Below are 7,824 nucleotides of genomic sequence, written 5' to 3'. Positions count from 1 at the left end.
AAAGATAAGGGGGCGGAGTTTGCTAATCTAAGGCAGGGACAGATGAACATAGAAGCATACGTGTCCAAGTTCTCCACCTTGTTGAAATTTTCTCCACATGTGGCTGATAGTGAGGAAGCTACTGCTGATCAGTTCATCAATGGCTTGAACCCAGATATGTTCACATTGGTGAACACAGGGCGACCGAATAACTTTACTGACGCCCTGAACAGAGCTAAAGGAGCAGAAGCCGGTCTGATGAGACAGAAAGGGGCTTCATTTGTGCCTCCAGCACCGAGACCACAGCAACCACCTCCCAGATTCGAGGGTGGCAGCAGCAGTGGAGGGAAGAAAGAATTTTTGAAAGCCAGAGGAAAGCAATTTAAGAAATCTGGCAGCAGTTCTTCTAGCTCCGGTGGTTCTCGACAGAGCCAGAGTTATACTGGAGTTTATTGTAAGACTTGCGGAGGAAGACATGCAACTGAGCAATGCCAGGGAGTAACTGGTAGTTGCAACATCTGTAAACAGCCGGGACACTTTGCTAAAGTGTGTCAACAGAGAGGGTCCCAAAGATCTCACGGAGCCGAGTCATCGGCATCAGCAGCACAGACTGAGAGACGATCAACTGCTGTTCATACATTTCAGCCAACGCCAGCTCAGTCACAGCAGAGGCCAGGAGGTAGCCAGATTGTTAGCCAGCCTCCTAGACAGCATGCCAGAGTATTCGCTTTGACAGAGGAGCAGGCCCAGGAAGCACCAGATGACGTTGTGACAGGTAACTGTTCTTTATGTGGTTACCCTGCTTATGTATTGATTGATACCGGTGCTTCACATACTTTTATTTCTGAACGATTTGCATTAAGTCATGCATTGCCTGTAGAGTCTTTAGCTACTGTAGTGTCTGTCTCTTCTCCTTTAGGGACATGTTTGATATCCGTAAATTCTGTAAAATATTGTGTACTATGGTATGACAGGCATGAGATTGAATTAGATTGCATCGTACTTGGGTTGTCAGATTTTGATTGTATTATCGGTATTGATATGCTGACCAAGTACAGAGCTACAGTTGATTGTTTCCACAAAATAGTGAGATTCAGACCAGATATGACGGAAGAGTGGAAATTCTACGGTAAGGATTCTAGATCGAGAATTCCTTTAGTATCCGTATTATCTATGACTCGATTGTTACAGAAATGAGCAGAGGGATTCCTTGTATATTCAGTAGATTTACTGAAGTCGAGTCCATCATTGGCTGATTTGCCAGTGGTACGTGAGTTTGCTGACGTCTTTCCAGATGAGATCGCGGGATTACCTCCAGTTCGAGAGATAGACTTCAGCATTGAATTGATGCCAGGTACAGTGCCAATTTCTAGAGCCCCGTACAGAATGGCACCAATTGAATTAAAAGAATTGAAAGAACAGTTGGAGGATTTACTGGCCAAGGGATATATCAGACCGAGTGTATCTCCTTGGGGTGCTCTAGTATTATTTGTAAGAAAGAAAGACGGTTTGATGAGACTCTGCATCGACTATCGGCAACTGAACAAGGCAACGATAAAGAATAAATATCCTTTGCCTCGTATTGATGATTTGTTTGACCAGTTGCAGGGTTCTTCAGTATATTCCAAAATTGATTTAAGATCGGGATATCATCAGCTGAGAGTCAGAGATTCTGATATCTCGAAAACAGCATTCAGAACCAGGTATGGATATTATGAGTTTATTGTCATGCCATTTGGTTTGACGAATGCTCCAGCTATGTTTATGGGATTGATGAACCGTGTATTCCAGAAATATCTCGATGAATTTGTGATTATTTTTATCGATGATATTTTGATTTATTCAAAGAATATGAGTGAGCATGCTGAGCATTTAAGAACTGTGTTGCGAATTTTAAGGACTGAGAAATTATATGCTAAACTATCGAAATGCGAGTTTTGGTTGAGACAGCTAGTATTTCTAGGGCATATTATATCCGGAGATGGGATATCAGTGGATCCCAGCAAAGTTGAGGCCGTGATTTCTTGGCCAAGACCGACGTCAGTGCCCGAAATTCGCAGTTTTATGGGTTTAGCGGGATATTACCGTCGTTTCATTAAAGATTTCTCAAGTATTGCTAAACCAATTACTCAGCTGACTCAGAAGAATGCTCCATTTGTTTGGTCTGAAGAATGCAAGACCAGTTTTCTGGAGTTGAAAAAGAGATTGATCAGTGCTCCGGTGTTGACTATCCCATCCGATACTGGTGATTTTGTGGTTTATTGCGACGCCTCTCATAGAGGGTTGGGATGTGTTCTGATGCAGCGAGGGCATGTTATTGCTTATGCCTCAAGACAGCTTAAACCACATGAGACCCGTTATCCAATTCATGACCTGGAATTGGCAGCCATTGTCTTTGCATTAAAGATATGGCGACACTATCTTTACGGTGAGAAGTTTGAGATATATTCGGATTATAAGAGTTTAAAATATCTGTTTTCACAATCTGAATTGAATATGAGGCAACGAAGATGGCTTGATTTGCTTAAGAATTTTGATTGTGAAATCAAATACTATCCAGGAAAGTCTAATGCAGCAGCTGATGCACTAAGTCGAAAGGTATGTTATTTATCCTTGTCGACGATCGGTGTTTCAAATTTGATAGAAGACTGCTGTTTGTCTGGATTAGCATTTGAAACCGATTATAGACCGTTGAAACTTTATACGGTGCAAGTGGAACCCGAGCTGATCTTAAGAATTAAGGCAGCTCAGAAAGTTGATCAGAATGTACAGAAATCAGTATCGATGATCAGAACAGGACATCGATCGAAATATCAGGTACGTGATAACGTCTTGTATGTAAATAATCGTTTGGTTGTGCCGAATGTTTCAGATTTGAGACGAAATAAATTGTCAGAAGCGCACAAAAGTCGATTCGGTATTCATCCTGGTGGCAGAAAGATGTATAATGATTTGAAAAGACAGTTCTGGTGGAAACAAATGAAGACTGACATTGCCGACTTTGTTTCCAAATGTCAGAATTGCCAGCAGGTGAAAGCAGATAGAAAGAAACCAGGAGGTTTATTACAGAGTTTGTCCATTCCTGAATGGAAATGGGATCACATTTTCATGGATTTTGTGACGCAGCTACCGCGTTCCTCCCGAGGTTGTGATGCGATTTGGGTCGTGATTGACAGATTGACCAAATTCGCATGTTTTATTCCGTACAAGATGACGTACAGATTTGACCAGATGGCAGAGATCTATGGCAGAGAAGTGGTCAGATTGCACGGAGTGCCGAAGTCAATTGTATCAGACCGTGATCCTCGATTTACTTCGCACTTCTGGCAGAGCTTGCAGCAGGCTCTCGGTACGAAGTTACATCTGAGTACCACATATCATCCACAGACTGACGGACAGTCAGAGCGAACTATCCAGAAACTGGAGGATATGCTGAGAGCAGTGGTGCTTGATTTTAGCACTAATTGGCAAGATGCATTGCCACTTTGTGAGTTTTCGTACAACAACAGCTATCAGACGAGTATTGAGATGGCACCATTTGAAGCGTTGTACGGAAAGAAGTGTCGATCCCCTCTCTATTGGGATGATATCTCTGAAGTGCCTGAGATTGGACCTAATATGATCAGAGATATGACAGAAAAAGTGAAGCTAATTCAAAAGAAAATGAAGGCAGCACAAGACAGACAGGCCAAATATGCCAATGTTCGACGTAGACCGTTGGTATTTGAGACAGGAGACCGAGTATTTTTAAAGATTTCACCTTTCAGAGGAGTTGTCAGATTTCGCAAGAAAGGAAAACTGTCTCCACGATATATTGGGCCTTATGAGATTCTCGAAAAGATAGAAGATCGTGCATATCGACTCGCGTTACCGCCTTCATTATCCGAGATACATGATGTCTTTCATGTATCGTTATTAAGGAAATACCTTCCTGATGCTTCACATGCTATTCAGTCAGACGAGGCCGAAATGGATGAAACGTTGAGCTATGTTGAAAAACCGATTCAGATTATTGATCGTAAAGAAAACAGCTCAGAACGAAGACCATTCCACTTGTGAAAGTTCAATGGACTCGTCATGGCACTGAAGAAGCAACCTGGGAAACTGAATCAGATATGAGACAAGAATTCCCTGAGTTGTTTCGATAATGTAAACTTTTTAGACCGTTTCTGTATATACTCCCTATTGATATAATTGAATGCCTGTGATTTCGAGGACGAAATCGTATCTTAGGAGGGGAGAAATGTAATGCCCGAGATTTTATACCGTGTTAAATCACGATTATTGATTTTTAATCGAGATAATTATGAAAGGGCTAACCGAGACACGAAATGAGATCGCGTGTGAAAATTGATGTGCGAGGACAGTAGCATCGGCGCACATGCGCGACCGGATGCGCGCACATGCGCCAAACAGGCAGAAGACCTCGCGCATATGCGCGGAAGATGTCGCGCATATGCGCGAGCCTATGCAAGTGAGGTCCAGAAGACATCGCGCATATGCGCCAGTAATGTCGCGCATATGCGCGAGCTGCCAAGGCCGAGACCAGTAGGTCTCGCGCATATGCGCCAGTGATGTCACGCATATGCGCGAGACATGCAATTTGTAAGGTTGCCACGTTTCTTTGAATGCGAATTGTTATATATATATATATATATATATATAGGATTTAGTTTACGAAGAGAAGAAAAGAGGAAAAGGAAAATCGAAGCCAACTTTGTACTTTGAATTTAAGTTGGGATTTTGTGAGAATCCGTCCATCTGATTTCGAATCCGACTACAGTAGTGTGTTCCTATCAACGATAGCTACAACAGGACGTAAGTTTTGTTACGTTTTGTTAAGATTTGAAATTATGCTATGTCCAGAATCAGATACGATTCATATATAGTGTTCTTGACATAGTAGACATCATAGAATCGAAGTCAGATTAAGAAACAGATTGATTATGGAATTGTTATGAATTTCAGATTTAAATTGACTGAGATGTGATGTCAGATTTGTACGGTGGTTGATTATAAATTATTGGAATTAGTATATACTGGTGTGGTATCACCGGTATCGCAAGATTGTACTGTTGTACCGTCAGAATTTGATAAGACGTGGATGTTTTGATTTGAATAGAATATTGATACAGTATATTGATATTGTCATTGCCAGATTGAACATTGATAGGCTTTGAGTCGAGACTTCGATTGTATCAGAGCGACAGAATAAAAGGTATAAATAAATGTTGATTCGGGATTGCACAACTCGAGTTAGGTTTGACTGGAGTTTCCCAAAATCACATACTTTATTTTATTGCATTGATATTTGCAGATTATCAGATTGATATGTTTAGTCTATTGAATTATAGCAGAGCCAGAGTTTGAGTGTAGGGCAGATCAGCCTAGCTAGGACAGAACCGCCGAGTCTTTGTCAGAACCGCGTAGACTCTAGACTTACGGTGTATCGATGAGCTTAGATGTAGATCGACGTCTATTGTAGACATTCGATACAGCATACCAAAGTCTAAATTAGATCGGGATCCCTAGGTTAGAAATAAGTTGAGATAAGATAATAAGTCATTGACTTAAATACAGATTTGTATTGGTTCATGTAGTCAGATTGGATACATGTTTTAATGATTGTTTATGCTTTTATATATGTTTTATATGATTGCATTGATACATTGTTTATACTGGGATATTTATATCTCACCGGAGTTATCCGGCTGTTGTCTTGTCTGTATGTGTGCATGGCAACAGGTGGGACAGGTTCAGGGTCACAGAGGTGAAGAAAGATCGAGTTAGAGTGGAGACTACGGACTTGGACTAGAGTTAGGGTTTAAACACTTGTTATATAGTTGTTAAACCTTAGTTGAGACTGATCGTATATAGTGCAAGATTTGTACTTTTAATACTGACGTGTATGTTAAGATGTATGCCATTACGTTCCGCATTTTAAAAAAAAAAATTAGACCCTGTTTATTATAATTAATTAAATTAGTCCCAATGATGATTAATAAGATGATTAGCGTCCGGATCCCCACATCCATCATTTGAGTCTCCAATAATTATTCCAATATCCGATCTATTAGCAACCGATTCTGGTTGTACCAAAAGGTTTGGTTACTAATTACCGGAGATCTAAATATAATTGATGGGGGTCCGTCGTATAAACTTTAACTTAGTACATCAACTTGTCTTGCTACAAATTAAGACGTGCGGATCCATTGATTTTTCAAAACCATAAATGTTATTACAACTTTCAGTGGTTTTCTGCAAACTGTTTAATTCTCATCCTTATCAGAGTATATTCATATTTCAGGACAACGGAATAAATTGACACAAAGATCAGAAAACCACTTCACCAACGTCACAGTGCAAAACTTTGTAAATGAAAAAATATTTACGCTCAAATTTTGTGTTAAATATATACTCCACTTTTGTTTTGTAAATAAGTGTCGATGTCCATAAATAGAGTTTGTTAGCTATCCTTAATTGCTCAAAAATATTGTAAATAAGTTTATCGATTTCCATATATAGAGAAAAACACACGATTAAATTAAAAATATTTTCATTAAATTAATTGCTATTTTTGCTTAATATTGATTTTTTTTATTTCTAAGATTTTTTAAACCAAGTGATGTTTAATTCTTAATTGTTATATTTTATCTCATGTTTTATGATTTTTATAACTTAAATTGTTTAGTTTTTTTTTTTAAAAAAAATCAATCACAATATATAATTAAAAATAATGGATAATAGTCACATGGTTATTATACGTAGTTTATCAAATTTATTGTTAAGATATTTTTCATAAAAAAACATAACAAAACTTATATATAAAGTGAAAGTTCAATAATAATTTTACTTTACAAAATTATATATTTAATTTCTAGAGCATACATTATGATACCCCTGGACCGGAGATGGGTCCGACCCACTCTCGGTAGCCCAGAAAGGTAGGGGTCCAATATTGAGAAAGTCCTGTGAGGTCATCTTCATGATAGAGCCCCGACAAGAGGTCCTCTCAAATGCGCGAAAGTTGGTAGGAGAGCATGCGGGAGGTCATCTCGGCCGATCTCCCGGACGCCCGTAACCGTGACACAAAAACTGGTGGCCGACCTTCCATGCCGACCTCACAGCATGTCCCGAGCTGAATTCCTACATGATGGCATCTCGCTGATTGGAAAGGTTTTGGCCGAACTCCCGAGACGACCTCCCACAAGATCCAGATTGTAGACGGGCTCCGGCCCATGAGATCTCCTACATAGACGCTAATGGGTAGCCCACAGAAATCCAGCCCAAAAAGGTAAAGCTCATAAACATTTAATCTAATTCCGTCCGAGATTCTGAGAATCTAGACATACCAAATCAGGACTTTATTATTCTCCTATAAATAACAGGTTACATTCATTGTTTATTAATTCATATACTCACTCACTCTACACACATAATATTCTCTCTGTTTTCTATTCTCTAACTTGAGCGTCAGAGAGGCTACACTGGAACAACCTTCCTATAAGGTCCATGAAATTAAATTGCGTAACCTGAATGCTTGCAATCTAAGGTTTTATTTAAATTATGTGTTTAATTATTTTTATGCATTTTATTCATAATTATTGCATGATATGATTTATTTCATGATATTATAAAAGTTCATGCATTAGAATTTTTAAGTTGTGTTTCGCACTCGAACGAGGAACGGAGATCGGGGAATTATCAGGAAAATTATTTTTAATTACATGTTTAATTTTTATTTATTAATATATGGTTTTTTAAGTGTATTTTTCAAGAATTGGACTTTGTTGGGTATTTTTACCTGTCGGAGCATATTTTTAATCAGTCGTAATTTTATCGAAA

This window comes from Primulina tabacum, chromosome 1 (assembly GCF_025594145.1).
Source record: "Primulina tabacum isolate GXHZ01 chromosome 1, ASM2559414v2, whole genome shotgun sequence".
NCBI lineage: Eukaryota > Viridiplantae > Streptophyta > Magnoliopsida > Lamiales > Gesneriaceae > Primulina > Primulina tabacum.
The sequence above is the reverse complement of the archived record's forward strand: the minus strand, read 5'-3'. Positions refer to the sequence as shown.